This window comes from Amphibalanus amphitrite, unplaced genomic scaffold (assembly GCF_019059575.1).
Source record: "Amphibalanus amphitrite isolate SeventyFive unplaced genomic scaffold, NRLGWU_Aamphi_draft 000066F_arrow, whole genome shotgun sequence".
Lineage (NCBI taxonomy): Eukaryota > Metazoa > Arthropoda > Thecostraca > Balanomorpha > Balanidae > Amphibalanus > Amphibalanus amphitrite.
The window spans coordinates 612,420-631,252 of record NW_024881562.1 but is presented as its reverse complement, the minus strand read 5'-3'; the positions used below and the strand labels follow the sequence as shown (position 1 = coordinate 631,252).

The window sequence follows — 18,833 nt, the reverse complement described above, 5'->3', positions numbered from 1 at the left end:
GACTCTAGGTCCATAAACGAGGCATCACTCAGCTAGGGCACCAAGGCCCAATATAACACAATCTCAACTTCCATACAAGCTCTTGGACCATGCTTTCCTTATCAAGGAAGTGTAGGCCAAGTCACTAAAGAATAGTGACAACACAATCCTGTTGGAAGATCGTGCAAGACGTGACACAAAGTTCCACACTGATCTACGATACAGCGCGTCAAAGCCAGGTAAACACTCCTGAACAAACATATTAGACGCACTGCAAAACCTATCGTAGCCAAGAAACATCCTGGCAGCATTATTAAAACACACCTTGAATTTCGTTAGAACAGATGCATGAAAGGAGTGCCAAAGGTGCATACAACTGACATTTGAACAGTAGGTAGTATACAGGTACTTCTTAACGGAGTATGAACACATTGCAAATTTTCGACTCAAAGAATTCGCACGACAGCACAAATTACGGTATTGTTGATGGATTTCCATGTCATCAGCCCTGGTGCTTTTGTTAGTAAGCTGAAATCCAAGATACTTGTACGAGTCAACAAACTTCAATTCACTACCACCAAGAGTGACAGACGGTACGTACAGTTCTCGGAAATTCCTAGGAAGAATTGTCATACACACGGTCTTTTTCGTATTGAACTTAATATCATGACCATCTGCATACGTAACACAAAGATCCAGCATTTTCTGTAGTCCATACGTCGAAGGAGAAAGAAGGACCATATCGTCTGCATAATACAGGTGATTTATGCTACCGTGAAAGTGGCACCCAAAATCACATTGTGCGAGAAGCATTGATAAATCATCAGTATACACATTGAACAAAAAAGGAGATAAAATGCCCCCCTGTCTTACGCCATTCGACACTGTAAATCCCTCTGATAGCTCATCGCCCCATAACACATGAAATTGTTGTGATTTGTACCACGAACAGAGCAATTTTACCAGATGAATATCCATTTTCCTTTCTAACAGCTTCGCAAAAAGTGTCCAGTGGTTTACACGATCAAATGCCTTGCGGGCGTCAAGAAAACAAAGAAATACAGGACTTCTGTTTCGCAGAAAGTAATCAGTGACCTCCTTTAGAGCAAATATGGCCAAGTCAGTCGAATGGTTCTCCTTAAAGCCAAACTGGTGATGGCCTGTAGAAAGCTGGTCAGAACATCGGTTTAAAATAGCCCTCTCTAATATCTTAGAGCCCACACTGGCAATAGCAATTGGACGATAATTATCCTTTTCAGACAGTTTTCCGGCTTTGTCTTTAACAATAGGTGTTAGCACAACTTTTGCAAAAGAATGCGGTATGCAGCCATGTCTCACCATCATAGACAAACACAAAGACAAGTGTGTGGCACATGGGACCCCAGCATGTTTAAAATGTTCAGCACTGAGGCCATCATTTCCATTAGAGCGACCAGATGCAAGCTACATCCAAAATTTTATTGTAGTCTGGCTTGTCGTTCCCAAGCTTCAGAAGCAGAACATACCCATGACTGAAACCGCACATTACTTCTGCTGTGGACTGTTCATAGGCAGTGTAGTCTCACTGCCACAACTTTTGATCTCCGCTGGAGGGAACAGCCTAAACCACTTGTTCTCTCCATGTATTGCGGTACGTTATGTCTCCCGTTAGTTCTGAATAGTTCGCACAATACCTCATGTCATGGTTTTTCCTGGAACGGTGATTCGCCTTTGCTCAATTAATGAAATATTTCCTTCTCGCATACTTACATAACGTTTCTGGATATCCCCAGTAGATACGAGTACTCAGATGTATGAATGAATCTGGTCAGCCTTGTAACTTTGAATTATCATACCGTACGTATTTCATGGAGCAGTTTTCTGTTTCTCAGGATGAAATACCAAATGTATGTATGTCCTCCGTCCTCATGCTATAGCTGACCCAAATAGGTTTGGAGTGTCTGTTGCGCCAAACACAAGCAGTGAATGGGGTCAACATTCAACTTCCCAGTGCATCGGGCAGAACGCAGAGCGATGCCCAAAAACCCTGACTCGGGTATGGCCCCGCTACCATCCGGATATCAGTCTTAGCATTATCTGAACAGAACACGGAAGTGTCTCCCACGCTCTGGTGAAGCTATGTCGGGGAAATCCATCCGTAAACAATCAACGGTGTTTTATGGAGATGTGATTGTGCAATTGCATGGGTGCGATGGAGTGCGAAAAGCGATGACATCGCGGCTTTTAGTTCTATTGAAACTTTGCAACGCAAACAGATCTTTTTAACTTGTAGGCAAATTTACTTGGACCAACCCACTTAGCTACATGTTGATGCGTGGAGCCTGAATGTCAATTCTGCGAGTTAAGGCATACATATAAGCCACTGCTTTGATCCCACGCTGCACAAATATGCATCCCTCGCCTATGCATGTTTGTAGCGCCTATTAGACAACACTCAAAAGCTGATGCATTGATCAGTGTGAAAATGCTGCTCAAACAACGCACAAGTGTACCGCTTCCGTATTGGAAGTTGAGGCGTTCAAGGAAGTTGGTTGTTTATGCATGCTGTTCAGTATTCAGACAATTTTGGCTTATCCTGTTTGCATGTTAAACATCCGGGAATTGAGATGTTTTTCGGCTTCCTAAAATCACAGAATCTAAATTTAAATACCGTAAAATGTCATATGTATCTCATATTCTCACTCAGGATATTGCCGCTCAATTTGCTGTCAGGGTACCCCTCTTATGTGTCTCTACAGTAGTGTGTTGAGCCCCGGTTGACTATGCCCACTAGTAGATGGCCAGTGATCTGCTACACTTTGCCGTTCAAGCCTGATGTGAAAGGCCGATAGGGACCATTCCGGGCCGTGGGGCGGGGGGGGGGAGGGGGACGCTGGTCAGTGGTTGGACGAACCGGTAAATCGCGCCGACTTTCCGCTTCGTATTGCCACAGGCTAGGAGTGCTACGGTTGTGAAAGGTGGATGGGTAGGGTGCTGCGCTGTTGACTGTTGAATCTAGTTATTTATGCTGGAATCGAAGTGGTTTTTGGAAATTGGTGATATCCTTGCTTGGCCTATCAATAATTGACCGAGATCTTTGGGACGACTCGTGAGAACTGTCTGCATGCTCTTGAGTGATCTTCATAGGACGCATGTTATTGTAACTATTATACAGACGTATAGTGAAGTTAAACGCTAGACTCTTAAATTGTCGGTCGAATTTTTGTCGTCTCCCGAATGCATATATTTAAGCACCTATTGAAAGTCAGCGCAGTCCCATTCAGCTCGTGAGCAATGCATTCAGTGCTAGGTACTGTTGCCGAGTAGTTTTCAAGTGCTAGCGCATGTACGCAATCAAAATAGTCGAGTTTGGTATTTGCGGCTGCGTGCCTTTGAGTACATACATATAAATGAAAATGAAGTGCCGCTAGTAGCCTTTGATTTTGATCCTAACTGGCAACTAATGATCCAGATTGGCCTAATAGGTCATCTTTGCATGAATAATTTAATGAACTCGCTGTGTCCAGCAACTGGCAACACTTTCTTTCTTACAGGAACGATATCGAGAGAACAATTGCAAAACTCAGAATCGAACTTCAGTTACATTAACGTGCACTAAATTCTAAACTGTTTCAAATATACACTGAGAGATATATTTGTTTAACAAGTGTTTACTATTTGCCAAGCTAAGTCTGTGAAGTCGGCGTAGTCTTTAAAAAGCTCTTAGCCAAAGTTTCAGTGGTCTTAATGCATCATAAAAAGCAGCCTCTGTCCCTGCCATCAGTGTAAGCTATTTCTATTGTCTACCACTCCACAGCTGTCTTCATGTCCTACGAATGATTATCCTGCGATCGATTGTTTCAGTTCTGTTATGAAGTCTGAAGATGCTACACCATGCACGTAAACATTTGAAATAATGGTAACGAATGACACTAAAATGTTGATTAACAATAGGGCATCCCTTAAAGGGGTGTAAATGAACAATGTACAATGCTAGGAAGAAAACAGCGGATATAACCGCCGGAACTATAAAAAGACGGGACAGTTATAATTCTTTTGCAGGTAGCTGTTGGACATGCATTGAACATGGATATCAACGGAAATTTGTTATCATGAGCATGCTACCAGTATAACGCCTTTTGGGGCGACTAACGGAGCGAGCGAGAGGGTGAGCCTTGCACTTGCGGAATTTCGAGGGGGTACCTCCAACTGACTTGTGCACGGCACCCAACTAAGCGGTCTCTAGCGATGTGCCAAATTTGAGCACAATCGGCCCAGCCGTTCTCGAGATCTGGAAGCGGCACCCTGCACGTGCGCACGTGCAAAATGGGTCCCATCTGACTTATGCACAGCACCCTACTAACTGGTCCCTAACCGTGTACCAAATTTGAGCGTCATCGGTCCAGCCGTTCTCGAGATCTGGAACCGATCCCTAGCAGCACCCCAACTCTGGCACATGGATATGCATTGCCTAGTGGGTGGGTGCCTACCTACATGCCAACTTTGAGCGCAATCGGCCAAGTAGTTACCGAGATATTGCAACAATTACAAAACTGACACCTCTTCGTTTTGCACGTGGCACGTGCATAAGGGGTCACACCATGCATCGGGAATAGTCCAATACTTAGTAGAAGGAATGAAGCTACCCTACAAAAATTACCGCATGTAAATCGGTCAAGTGGTTGCTGAAATATAAATCCCGCGCCCCGCTGGGGGGGGGGGGGGGCAGAATCTGCCCCCCTCCCGTTTTTCGCCAATAACTTCTAAACGCGTTACGCCAGGGACGTCAAGCTTACAATACCTTATCATACATCAATTTGACACGTTCCCTGAAAATTTGAGCGAAATCCGTCGGATTTTTTTTTTAGAAATTGACGTTTTAGTGACGTCATGTAAATGCTCGCCATTTTCGTCTAAAAAACGGCAAAATTTCAAACGCCGCTAACATCTTCATTTTAAAGGAATCAAGACGTAACCAAAAAGGTTGTACGTGATTCTACTTTGTCTATCAAATGGTTATCTCGGTTTTTTGAAAAATTTGGATTTGGCCCAAATATATTAAAAAAAAAAACTGACTTTTTTGGGAAAATAATTATAAAATCCAAAATTTTGAGTGTATCGAAAAAACCGGAATATATGTCAGAGAAGTGGTCTATGTGCACCTACATACCAATTTTTAGAAGAATCGGTTCAAAAATGTGGAAGTTATTCAAAATTTTATGACGTCACGACACACAAAATTTTGAAAAATGATTTTTTAAAGTTCTAGACCTTGTACGGAAACAAGAATAGCACCATTCGATTTGCCGTGAAAAACTGCATCAGATAGATACCTTTTTAGGCCTTAACAACCAACTTCAAAATTTGACCTCACTTGACCTGACCTTGACCTGACCTCGACCTGAAATTCATCCAGAGGAGGTGGTCCATATCACTTATTGAGTGTGCCTATTGAATTGTATGAGTAAAATGACCCATAAAACATGTGTCGCACATGCCCTTTTCTATATTTTGTTTTTGGTGACCTGACCTGACCTGACCTTGACCTTGACCTCTGAATGACATTGTATGCAACGAATATTGTCTTGGTAGTGTAAGAACACGTTTTGTGCAATCAGTCTCAGTCCATTCTTCGGCAACTACTGTGCAAGACCGATACTGTAGAAACTTGCATTCTGTACCCTTGACCTGACCTTGACCTGACCTCTGACCTACTTAAGCAAAAATATTTGGGCTCTGAAGATCCGCCTTGTTGAGAGCTTTCGATTGCCGTTTTCCCCCGTCTTTCTACGGCCATCGGTTCGGAAGTTAGACAGGGGGGCAGAATCTGCCCCCCCCCCCAGCAGGGCGCGTATGGCTGAATAGCCCAGCGGGGCGCGGGTTAAGCCTCGCAAAAGCGTCCGCACGGATTCAGAAATTTCCGTTTATCTAAGGAAAGACTCCGCTCGTTTCGCTCGCTCCGTAATCATTTATTATTACCAATTATTTCAGATAAACGAATAAATAGCAGATAAATTGAATGAAATTCCAATTAACTTATGTACGTTTGATGCCACGACATTAGAAATACTTAGCCGAGCTTTGAATTATCAAAAAATGTTCAGTAACCGAAATCAACAATAAAGACCGCTTGTCGTTTCTCTTCAATGTATATGTTGTTACCTCGGCTCTTATTTTATATCTGAGGACCTCCTATGTATAAAATAAGAACTCGGCGTTCTAATAACAGACGTTTGCCAATAAAGGCGTGGTAAAATTGTTACTTCTCATTTTAAATGGCTAGCTTAGTTAAGCGGTTTTGTTGTTGTGGTGGGTGGTTGTTAGGAAAAAATTGATGTAAAAAATCAATTTTTTCTCGCGATTTGCATGACAAGCGATACAGTCAAAGAAGCGGCACAAAATATGCTTTGCTTCTGCAGTCACTCAGAAGTCGACCAGCCAACCATGCCGGAATGCTACTTTTTTACATACACTTCGACCAAGCCTAGCACATCAATGGTTAACATTCACTTTCACAACTTCTTCCAAATGGCAAGGTCGGACGTCTTACGCCTCACGCCATCATTTAGGCCTATACATTCCTTTAAGCAGTCATCAGCATAACAACTGCTGACCCTCCTCGCGGTTGATGACTATGTTTTTGATCCAACCGTTTCGTGAGTTCATGAGCCCACATTTACTGATAGAGCTGGCCGCTGGCTTTGTGAGCGAAACCGTTATATGAAGCCAATTTGTACTTATGATGACGATCTTGTTACAGAATCTGCGGTGAGAGTGAGGTGTAGATGATTATATCATCGCTTTTCTAGATCAATATATCATTGCTTTCCTAGATCAAGCCATGCTCGCCATTAACCCTCCATGGCCGACAAGGGTGCTATTTGGTGTGGGGGGCCAAATTCGTATACAATCTCTGACGATATTTCTTCCATGATTGTCCGTATCCCGTTTGGGACAGGGAGCTGGTTGTTGAAATGCCTGGCCTTTGATTCTAGTAAGATTTTTCGACACACACTGCAAGCTTAGGTCAGGCTAATCCGATGTTCAATTTTTATGACCCTGAAACCTTCCATTAGGTACCAATGAGAGAAACCTTTTTTCACGGATAATCTTTTTCTACTGAAAAAAATGTTCAATGCAATTGGCGCCAACATACACGTACATATGAAATACCATTTTGTCCTGACTTTCTCAGAAAGTTTGCTGGTCAGAAGTGCTGGGATGAGAGGCGGCAAAATCTGGAAACTTTGAACGACACCCGGCACCGGTATCAGTACCAACTCGCACGGCTTGATGTGGTGTTTGAAACAACTGTTTCAAGGAATGCCTACCTCAGCTGAGGTTTCCCTTGTTAAGCCTGCTTAAATCTTCTCCGTACGTTATACAACATCTTACAGTGGTTGACCTTGGAACGATTGACCGTGGCAGCTATTTCTCATCAGGGGTTGGCTGCGGGGAGCTGACCCACCCATGAGTGTCCACCATTGTGTAAATACCAGCGTCTGAGTAATGCACATTGGCCACAGCACTGCACCGACGCACATCGGAGCCTGTCAGTCACAAAGGCGGCATTCCACAGTGCCGAGGAAAACCCGACGCGAGCGACGGAAAAATCCGTCTGTGATTACGGTGCCATCGGTACGGCGGTGGGCCGTTTTCCGCGTGTCGTGCCGACAGGACCAGTGGCCGTCGTCCACAAAATGGTGTCCTCGGACCGTCCGCGGCACGGGAATGACCCAGCCGTGCCCCGGCTCGCAGATATTGTGACGCATAACTTGGGAATACAGCCGACAATGGTCACGTAGATTGAAGCGAGATATACTGCATGCACAGTTTCTGCTCTGGAGAATGACGTCCAGCTGACAAAATAAATCACAAGTAACAAGCGTCCAGCAAAATGCACTTACCACCGATAGCTGACCTAATGTACAAACCACAGATAGCTGCCCAAAGTCACGGTGCTGTCACCCTGTGCATCAAATGATGTGAGCTAAAATTAGAAAAAAGGTATTGACGGGATCTTGAAACGACATGTGTCTTTAGAATCCAGAGATTAGTTTCAGCTCGCTCAACACAGATTCTTTAAGCTTCGAAGTATGCTCCCAAGCACGGTTCTGCACCGTTTTACAGTGTCTGATAGCCAAATATGTAGTACATTATGCCCAGATAATTTCGTTTCAAATGTAGCGTTGCTTTTACTGAGACGGCAGACCTTGAACCGCTACATTATTAATGAAACCTGACGACGTTGCATGAGCGGCAGGGAAAAACGATCGCGTGAGGACTGTTGAGCGCGATGCTCATGGCGACATACAATGGTCGCCTTTTTAGTGTTGCAGAACGCTAAAATCTATAGAAAAATGCAATCTGCATTTCTGAATCTGGTTTAGGGACTCTTCGCTAGTGAAGGACATCACAATACCAACATTTTTGTCGTCGGTTCTATTTTTCATAGGCGAAAGTGAAAATACGTGGAACCCGTATAAATTTCCTCCACCTTTACTTTAATGTACCTTTCCTGGAACTCATAGCTAAAATCATATTTGCATTGGACTAAGCATCAGATAATGTTTAAGCGTATCAATACTTAATTTTCCATTGGCATGTTTTTACTTTTGATGGCCGATAATCAGACGTATTATTGATACCTCACGCTGGTTGTTTGAATTTCATTCTTCATTGCACTTTTTTGTAGGTAGCTGATCTAAACTGACATGCTGTGCGTTTCAGAATGATGCGTTCTAAATTGTATGATAAAATAACTTTAAAAATTGATGAACTCGGTCACATAAACCCTGAGTCTCTGACGCGGACCGTAATTTGGTCGGCGCTCCTCGCTGTTCGCTGTCGGCGACGTCACGTGACTGGGCGATGCTTGATGCCCGATCAGGCTGCGCTGGCCGTCTGGCAACGCGTTGCTATGACTGACAGAGCTGCCCGTTGCGCGTTGCCCGCTGCCCGTTGCCGGCTGCCCACTGTAACGTGACCATCAGAGCCGCTCTTGCCCGCTGCCTCACTGCCCTCTGCCCTCTGTTTCTGCCATCGGGGACGTCCCGTGAGTGTCCCTCCAGGATACAATCCCACCTGGACACGCGGCAGTGGTCACCTCCCCCAGAGTCGCCCCGGATGAAATCACTACCGCCAGCGAATCGAGTGTTTTTTCCGACACGATCTGTCAGAATTGACACCTCAGTCTCCCGGTTTCTGGAGCACCCCAGCCGCTACAGAGATCTTTTTCGCTGCAGAGAACTGGCAGATCAGAAGCGGCGGCGGTTGTGGGTGGCTCGGGCTTTCCCCAGTGGCTGGTGTGAGGCTGTATTACCTGTTATCCATGGGCTGGTCTGGTGCGAGTGGTAGCTACTGCGTGCTTGTGAGTCAGTTGTTTGTGCAACCAGGCTGTGATGACTCAGCTTGGGATCCTTTCTGGGAATTCAGCCGCTGCGCCCCGTATGGTTTTTAAGTGACAATGTGTTGATATTTGGTTGTTTGGACGGGGTATTGGTTATTTTTGTACCATTTGAAGGTGGGTTATGCCATTAAAGCCTTCGATAAGGTTGGTATTAATGATGCATTTTATGTCATATTACCTGGCCCACTGACTCACCGATCATTTCCTGTAAAAAATTTCCTTCAGCTAACGATTTTCCTTGAAATTTATATACGTATTTCGCTTTCGTTACAGATTATTAAAGCTTAGATCGCACTGTTTTCTTTTCACCAAAGTTTTACTGTCTGATCCAAAAGTAAACCGGAATATGTTGTAAGCTTTAACCACCTGCGGTATAATTGTTACATACGGGTACAAACGTGGCAAATTTCCTGGCTTATGTTGAAATGTCGGGGTATGATATAATCACGATACCTTATGACATGGAATTCGTGTAAAATGTTTGGGTTATCAGACGAATGGTTCCTGGTTTATTTGTGGTGTGTGCGTGTTGGGTGCGAGCTCAAACTCGGCATGAAAACCGAATCTATCGGTGCTCACTTTAAGAGAGGAGAACGGGAATAAGTAGATAGATTGGTTTTTGTTTGAACTGGAAACTGATTTTTTTTATTATGACGCATATCATCTTTTATAAATGTCAGCGGATAGATTCATTTTGTTGCAGAATAGCGACTACTGAAGCGTAAATCAGCTCACTGTTTTCTTCGAAGCTGAACTGTCGCACTGAGAAAAATGATTCTCCGTCGGCACCAAACATTGGCCTGTCAAATAAAACTGTTTATAAACTCAAAGGTTACGCATAATCGAGTTTTCATGCTGGATCATAGAAAAGCTGCGAATGCTTTGTAGATTCCTGTGTGTCATCGAAGCCGAGACTGCTGAATCTAGGTACGGCTATCTGATAGATCTAGGCTAGATCTATCAGATAGCCGTACCTAGATTCAGCAGTGTCTAGCATATAGCTATCAGCTGCAACATGCGTAGCTTGCAGTTTGTCCTTGTCAAATATTTTCAGACGTGTATTTTAGGCCAACGAGGAAGTGGCGATACGATGACATCCAGTTTCCCTGCACCATCGCTGGGTGACGCACTCAAGGAGCGGTTTTTGTCAATTAACTGCGCAATTGATAGGATGACGCATGCTTTTTATATTTCCGAATGCATGACCGATTGAACACTCATATATCACCAATTGTTTTCCTGTTGAGATAAATACGCATTTCGTGGTGCTAATAGTCAGACGTATCTACTTTCGTGGTACGTTTTGGCAGTATAACATATCATATACGAGCAAAACGATTCAGGAAACATTTAGAATAATGCTAAGTTTGTGATTGACTCAGCCTTTTTGACAATAAACAGTACTATTCTTTCATTGTGAGTTGCTCACTGTCTTCAGCTCTTCTCCATTTTCTCGCACTTGGAAAATGGATGGCTTTGCTACTTGCAGTACTAGATCCCACACCTACTGTGCAGTCGTATATTCCATTCATACCTTTTTTATAGAACCACAGCTATTAAAAAAGCGAAGCTCGCTCCGGCATCCCAATCTCCTGTTCGGCCTGCAGCCGGTCTCCTGTTTTCATCCACTGTTGTACGCGCATCCATAGCGCTGCTAGCGGCCATCATCACAGGAGCCCCAACGAGGATAGTCGGCACATGAACCGCCGCAACCTTGAGACATTCCTGGGCAACTTTCAACCAGTTATCGCTGGCTATGGGGAGGGGAAGGGCTCTGTCCTCGTGCATCCATAACCGGCCACTGACGTAGCGGGCACCGCCACTCTAGCACGACCAAGTGGTCCATTTAAAATGTGGCGATTGGTGCACTTTCCTCGGTCCCGGTGAGGTCTTGCAATGGATGAGCTGGACGAGCTGGCACTTTGCTGTGGAGAATTGTCTGATGATTTGAAGCTCATACATATGATGCAAATTTGGATTCAGAAATGCATTTGATGATCGTCATTTTTGTGCTGATGGGTGATGGGCATGAAAATCAATTAATATTTAAACGTTGGTGCTTGTGTCCTGCACTAGCACCAGCCTGCTATGGATGATGGCATTCCTTGCCAAATAGCGTCCCTTTCGGCCTGCCTAGTGGGTTGTATATACTCGCACCGTCCGCACAAGGCTGCTGCGGGCACCGGCCGCGCTCATCTCTGCATAACAGCTCGCCTCTCGGCACGCGGCAGCAGATTGTATCCAATCTCGGCGGGTGGACTCCTGACCTACCCCACCAAACCGGTCTGACGAGAAGGGGAGGGGGCACGGGAGATGTAGTACGGCATTGTGGAGAGATCTGATATATCACCTGCACCGGGCTCAGTCAGGTTTGGTAGTGGTAGAGTCCTGGGCGACGTAGGACCGGTTGAGATGTTGCAGGTACGCAGGGATCCATTGAAGGGTGGGAGTCGCTACTGGTGCTTCTGCGTATAGATTTGCGCATGTTTTGTATGGCTAATGAGGTAAAGGTAAGGTACAAACGCAACTACATAACACACCCAACGAAAAAACATAATAAGCAAGGGACAGTCAAATCGAAAGAAGACGTGCTCCACGATGGAAACTGCAACGCAGAATGAGCTCATAACACCAGAAACTTTAACTAGGCAAACACACTATCTTAAAGTTTGCGATACGGGTAGAGTAGACATTTTCGTGCGTTCGGACGGATCGTTTTTCGCGTGGAATTTCCTCACCGAGGAATTCCTCACGGAAATGGCCGTTCGGGCAGCCTGAAACACGAGGAATATCCCGCGGGATTCTGCGAAACGGCAACCAATCCCGAGAGCATGTCACGCCCGTTTCTCGAGATGGCGACAGCCATGGAAACGACGCTTATCTATGATGGGCTTATGATGAATCGTATGCATTTTTATCAAAAGCTCCCAGTGGGTTGTGTATAATATGCTGTTAGCTATTGATTGAGTGGTTTTACATGGTTTTGTTTTACTGTTAGTTTATTGAAAACGCACAATAAATAATTTGAGTAGGTATTAATGAATAAATTATTAACTTAAAGTCAATGACAGATGAAAAAAAAACATTTTAGAAAATGTAAACGCACAGCATGACATGTCGTCGCCAGTTTTTACGCACGTTCCGCGAAAAGCCTGCCAAAACGGTCCGAGGAGTATTCCTCGATGGAGAAAAAAGCGAAAGGGGCTGTCTAAACGCACGGTCTATCTGTCACATTATTCCAGCACAGCTGCTCATTATAAAGTTGTTCATGCTAAGTGTTTCACCTTGCGAACTTCGCTGTTCTGTTATAGGGAGAACGGCTGGCAATTGTATCAAAGAGCGCAATGTTGTTCATCCTAAAGCACTACACATATTTCACATTACAGTTTGTCACCGCTCGATAAAAAATAATACCACTTTTATGGATGGTTTATGACTTATTGGTCTTACGTTGTGATTTGAAATGTTGTTTGTCAGTTTGCTTTTTAAATTGTTATGTTGGTGAAAGTACAACTTGAATGCGAGTCTATCAGGTCTAGCGAGTGGACCGTTCAGCGAGGGGCCCGTTTGTTGAGGAGCTCGCTGCTGCCGTCGCCTGCTCACTGGGTTACTTTCATATGTTGCGTGCCGTAGCCGCCCGATATTTGTAGATGGCCGATATGTGATGTATGCAGCCACTTAGGACATGGTCACTCCAATATCACACCGACGATGGTTGGAGGACAGTGAACTCTGCTGCATTTAAAGCCAAATAACTTTGTAAACGTTATACGTAGCCAGGACTCTAGGCTACGTTGATATATTATCTACGTTGAGATACGTTAGCTACGTGAGATACGTTATTATCAACGGAATCAAACATGTTCCACAAGATCATTCATTCGGTTTCAGTGATCGTCATTCAAACGACTTTTCTAGCGCTTTTTCTGGTAAAGGTACGACTAATGAGCCGTTGGTCATTTGATACACTAATCTCAAGGAAAAAACTAAGCTCAACCAAGATAGTGGGATAAATGCTGCGGATGGGGTAGTCCTGAGGATGGCGGACGCGTAAAATTGAGAAAGGGAACTCACGGCGTAAAATATTTTAAACTTTACTGTCCAGATGCAAAAATGCAACACTGAAATGTGGCCTCAAACACTTTCCAGCGCGACGTAAAGCGAGCCACGATGCATTTTATCTGTATAACTACTTTAATGACTAGCATGGGCATTATCAAAGCGGTGCCTGATGGACTAAACAAATCGCAACGAAACATGATGGCGTCGACAAATTAAACCCTTGGCTTTTATATTATTTATTTGCTTTCTTCAGACCTCCAACTGGTCCTGCTCACTCCGTTATACCACAGGCATTGTCCAGTTCCTTCAGTGTTTGCCACTCGCGTCCATTGCCGTTGAGCTAACGGACCAAACCGTACCGAATTCCAGCCCCTTTCGCGACGACAATCGACTGTCGACCAAAAATTGCCGCTCGGTTTGGCGTGTCTCACGTGACATAGTTCCACGGGGTGCTGTTAGCCTCCAAATAGGGCCTCGGTCAGCGCTGGCTGATGGTATCAGCCACCAGGGACGCGGCGCGATGGTGAGCGCCTCTTTCCTGCCGGCTGGCAATTGTTGTCGCCCTGGTTTGGCCTCATTGCACCGTGCTCGTGGCCGGCCGGCCGATGGCTGACCTTCAGATGCCCTTGGAGGAAGTCAGAGGTAACGGGGCGCACGCGGCCTGTCCTGTCCCCCTGGGTAAAACGGTATGGTATTTTGATAAAGCATATCCACACCAACGGAAAAGGATCCAATCGCGACCCAATGTTAATCTCCTCCTGGTAGATTTTGTTGTGTATCCGAAAATGTTTCACTATTTCTGCGTCTTTTCTGGACTTTGATGGCTATGCCGTCCCACAATTTCAGGACTGTCCCATGCATCAACATACTAGCCTTACACTATCTGTGGGTAATTCACAAATCAATTGAAAGTGGCTTATGCTTATATAATACGATCTGTTATCAGAATCAAGTGACTTACTGATGGCTGATTCCCGTTAACTGATTAATGAAAGTAACAGGATTGCGAGGGAGTTATCCTCTGGTCATTTTTCTCTGACTCATCGGGTCTTTGCTGCGACGTTCGTCCATCTGATTGCCGTGCTAGCTGAGCAATTGCGGTTGAAACTAGATGGAGTTTGTAGAAAAAATATCCATAGAGTGCATTTTCCGCTGCCCGGTTTCCTGGTGTATCGGTGCAATGTGGCGCGTTCTGTCATACTGCGGCTGGAGTCTGAATGAGTGATTGGGGTTTTACGCGTAAGCCCTGTCCATCGGCTAAGCTAAGCACATTTGTGGTTCTTGTGAAGAGTGACTATTTTCCCCCTTTTCTGTGTTCAGGTCATTTTATTCCCTGCTCTACTTTTGTCAAGGGCGACGTCTATTCTATTCCACTGGTGTTAAGTACGAGATTATTAACTGATAATCAGCCTACAAGTAGCATATTTCGACTTATTGATAGCAATGCATTCAACGCAGAGGGTCATATCGGAGCAGTGCTCATAATGAGCTCGAGCGCCGTGTTCTGCCTTCCGCGAACGACAAGGAAACTCGTTAGCAGCCGGCGTCGTCATTGAAACAATGGTACACCGATCGGCGGGCCGGCGACCCGTCCTCGGCGCTGCCTGCCGGCAGTTGTCACCAGATCTGGGGTCTTACCTTATAGTGTCCACGGTCACGGGGTCAGGGTCAGAAAGCGACCCAGCCCGAGTGGTACACCAGGCACCAGCGATAGATATTATCAAAAAGTGTAACAAAAAGTCATCATGCGACATGATTAAAATTTAATGATAAAAATCTGTAAATCATGCATTTTGAATGACAAGTATGGATAGAGAGAGAGAGAGAGAGAGAGAGAGAGAGAGAGAGAGAGAGAGAGAGAGAGAGAGAGAGAGAGAGAGAGAGAGAGAGAGAGAGAGAGAGAGAGAGAGAGAGAGAGAGAGAGAGAGAGAGAGAGAGAGAGAGAGAGAGAGAGAGAGAGAGAGAGAGAGAGAGAGAGAGAGAGAGAGAGAGAGAGAGAGAGAGAGAGAGAGAGAGAGAGAGAGAGAGAGAGAGAGAGAGAGAGAGAGAGAGAGAGAGAGAGAGAGAGAGAGAGAGAGAGAGAGAGAGAGAGAGAGAGAGAGAGAGAGAGAGAGAGAGAGAGAGAGAGAGAGAGAGAGAGAGAGAGAGAGAGAGAGAGAGAGAGAGAGAGAGAGAGAGAGAGAGAGAGAGAGAGAGAGAGAGAGAGAGAGAGAGAGAGAGAGAGAGAGAGAGAGAGAGAGAGAGAGAGAGAGAGAGAGAGAGAGAGAGAGAGAGAGAGAGAGAGAGAGAGAGAGAGAGAGAGAGAGAGAGAGAGAGAGAGAGAGAGAGAGAGAGAGAGAGAGAGAGAGAGAGAGAGAGAGAGAGAGAGAGAGAGAGAGAGAGAGAGAGGAGAGAGAGAGAGAGAGAGAGAGAGAGAGAGAGAGAGAGAGAGAGAGAGAGAGAGAGAGAGAGAGAGAGAGAGAGAGAGAGAGAGAGAGAGAGAGAGAGAGAGAGAGAGAGAGAGAGAGAGAGAGAGAGAGAGAGAGAGAGAGAGAGAGAGAGAGAGAGAGAGAGAGAGAGAGAGAGAGAGAGAGAGAGAGAGAGAGAGAGAGAGAGAGAGAGAGAGAGAGAGAGAGAGAGAGAGAGAGAGAGAGAGAGAGAGAGAGAGAGAGAGAGAGAGAGAGAGAGAGAGAGAGAGAGAGAGAACTGTATTTACGGACTCGGGCCGGATAGTCAAGACCTCTGCAGAGAAGGCACTGAAAATGAAAGGCGAGACTGAATCTTGGGCGAGACAGACTACATGCACAGCGGGATAGTCACTAGTCAGCTTGTTTGTGTTGTTACAGATGAACTTTATTACAGGCATGGTCGTGACTGGCCATTTAGGACCTTAAATGTCCAGTCCAGCTCATTGTATTATTTATTTACCCCTTACGTATCGATATTGTGGCATCCCATTCCATTGGCATGAAAGGTTTTGTGCATCGGAATATTTTTCTGCAAAATAGTATAATAAAGGGCAACAGTAACACTAAAGATGCCTCAATTGACGTCAAATGTCACAGCCACAATAACGCTAACCGGATTTTTTGTGCCACCCTAAATATGAGTCCTCGTGACAAGATCATCAGCATGCAATCTTTTAGTTTGCCCGTTTTTGTTGCACTGCATTAATTAGTGAGCGAGCTTAGCGGTGTCTTTGTGTGATTCACTGCTCCCTGTATGAGTGACCACGCCGTGTCCGGAGTGGTACGAAGAGTTCCATTGTTGACACGCGTCATGGTAGTGCTGGGTTTCCGTTTCACTAGTGTCACTGTAGTCACAGGTCATCAGGTAGACCCACGGCACAGAGGTGTCCAGTTCGTCAGCGCGTCTTGTTTTGGATGGAAATGGCGTTTTATGGCCGGCTTTCCTTATCTGATTGCTGTTTATGATTCGTACATAATTGTTTGTTTGGTGCTGGTTTGTATTGCGACGCTGCTTTAGTTAATTCATCTTTCCTTTCACCTGGCCATTTCTGTCCTTGTAGAGGAGTGCTCCTGTTCCACATCGAACCCTTGAGTCTACGGCAAGGCTAAGTGTTTACCCCACTCCTATATGGCCAGTAGCAGGGACGGCAGTCGTGTACGGAAGGCACTAACAATCGAACACAGGATCTCTCGACTCCCGAAATTGTGCCTTAACAAATGAGCAATGAGCCATTGTAGCCAATTATTTAGTGGCTGGTGCTAGTCTTGTATCTTTCCAGTATCAGTTATCTAAATGTCGTATGTTTGTTTCACCGAAAATAAGTGGACGAACATTTTTACACTGATATATGTAGTAAATGTTATTAATTTGAACTATAAACATATTTTGTTCAGATTCCCACTGTTCAAAAATGAATTCATAAAGTGAAATATGTCATGTAAAAGTTGGGCTGTTGTCTTGTGCAGCCACACTTTGCAACGAGAACGCTTTATGTCTTGCGAATTGCGATATTAGGTAACAAGTGACATCAGAAAATTTTGCAACGTCTTATGTTAAGGACTCTCAATAGATGTTTTAACCCGCGCCCCGCAAGGGGGGCCAAAACGCCCCCCCCCCCGTCTTTTTCCGCTGATATCTCCTAAACGACTGCAGATATCGTCACCAAACTTTCAGGGCCCCTCCGGGCATCAATTGTACACATTATGACCCAAAAAAAATCAGAGGCCTTGATAGTTTGGCCACGTTCTTCCATTTTCGACCCAAAAAAAGGTTTCGCGGGAAGAGCTGTCAGGACTACAGCTGTGAAGATAGAGAGAAATGTTCAACACATAAAAGGTTTAGAAATAACAGGGCAATAAAACTGACATCTCGGATGTTTTTTTATTTTGACCCTACAACAAAAAAAAATAGTTTTTGGAGATTTTTTGCCCAAAAACCTATAAGTTTTTCGAATTTCGAAAAAAACGGAATATATATGATAGTCCCTGCCACCTTCTATCCACATACTTAATTTGAGATTGATACCTCTTTTTTGGCCAAGTTATAGCGAAAACACTGTTCAAAATTGATAACGTCAGATTTTCAAACTCAACTAAGTTTTTAGCAATTCTAGACTACGTGGCACAAAGCAAACACCACCATTACATAGACTCCCCGTGACGAGCTGCATCGAATAATTAGTGCCAAAATATCAACTTTGAAATTTGATCTAATTTGACCTGACCTTGACTTGACCTTCACCGGAACATAATCTAAACTGGCCCCAAAAGTTGCCTGACCCACATAATCGCATTTGTCAAGTAAAATGGACCATAAAACATGTATCACACGGCACTTTCGTATTGTGACCCTCAGTGACCTGACCTCTGTGACCTGATCTGGTATCAATGACCTCAAATAGCAAAATATATGTTTTACGGATAATTCCCCCATCGATGATTTTCAATAGCATACCTTTTACTCGATTTTACAACACATTTCTTGAAATGCTGGTAAATGGTGAAAATTCTACCTTTGACCTGACCTGTGACGTCATCGGTTGAGCCGATGTCAATGAAATTTGGTCACAAGGTAGTTCCGTGATAGGGCTATCCAACGCCGATTGAATTTTGAAAATCAGACGGTAACTTTCTGACATCTTAAGCGGGCCGAAACGCCCCGTTCCCCTCCTATGGGTGGTAGGGTCCGCCGATAGCCCTACGGGGCGCGGGTTAAACTTATTACTGAAATTAATCATTTCATGATTCAAAGTAAGGTGATTCTTCTTGATATTATTTAGTTAGATAGTTTTCCGCAAATAAATGAATTCGATATATAAAAGCGACAAATACACAGAAATACAGAGCTTTCGGTTTCATGCCAAAAGACGACGGCATTTCGCCAATCATCATTTCAAACATACCACACCAGACAGACATAACCAGTAACCACCGCCCCACTATACCTCACGGCCACC

The 18,833-nt window shown here is 44.6% G+C and overlaps 1 protein-coding gene across 8 annotated transcripts in view; it reads left to right on the top strand.

The window, feature by feature from the left end:
* The window catches only part of LOC122378857 (band 3 anion exchange protein-like), a 178,218-nt gene that overhangs the window by 91,158 nt on the left and 68,227 nt on the right, over window positions 1-18,833 (top strand). The window lies entirely within an intron of this gene.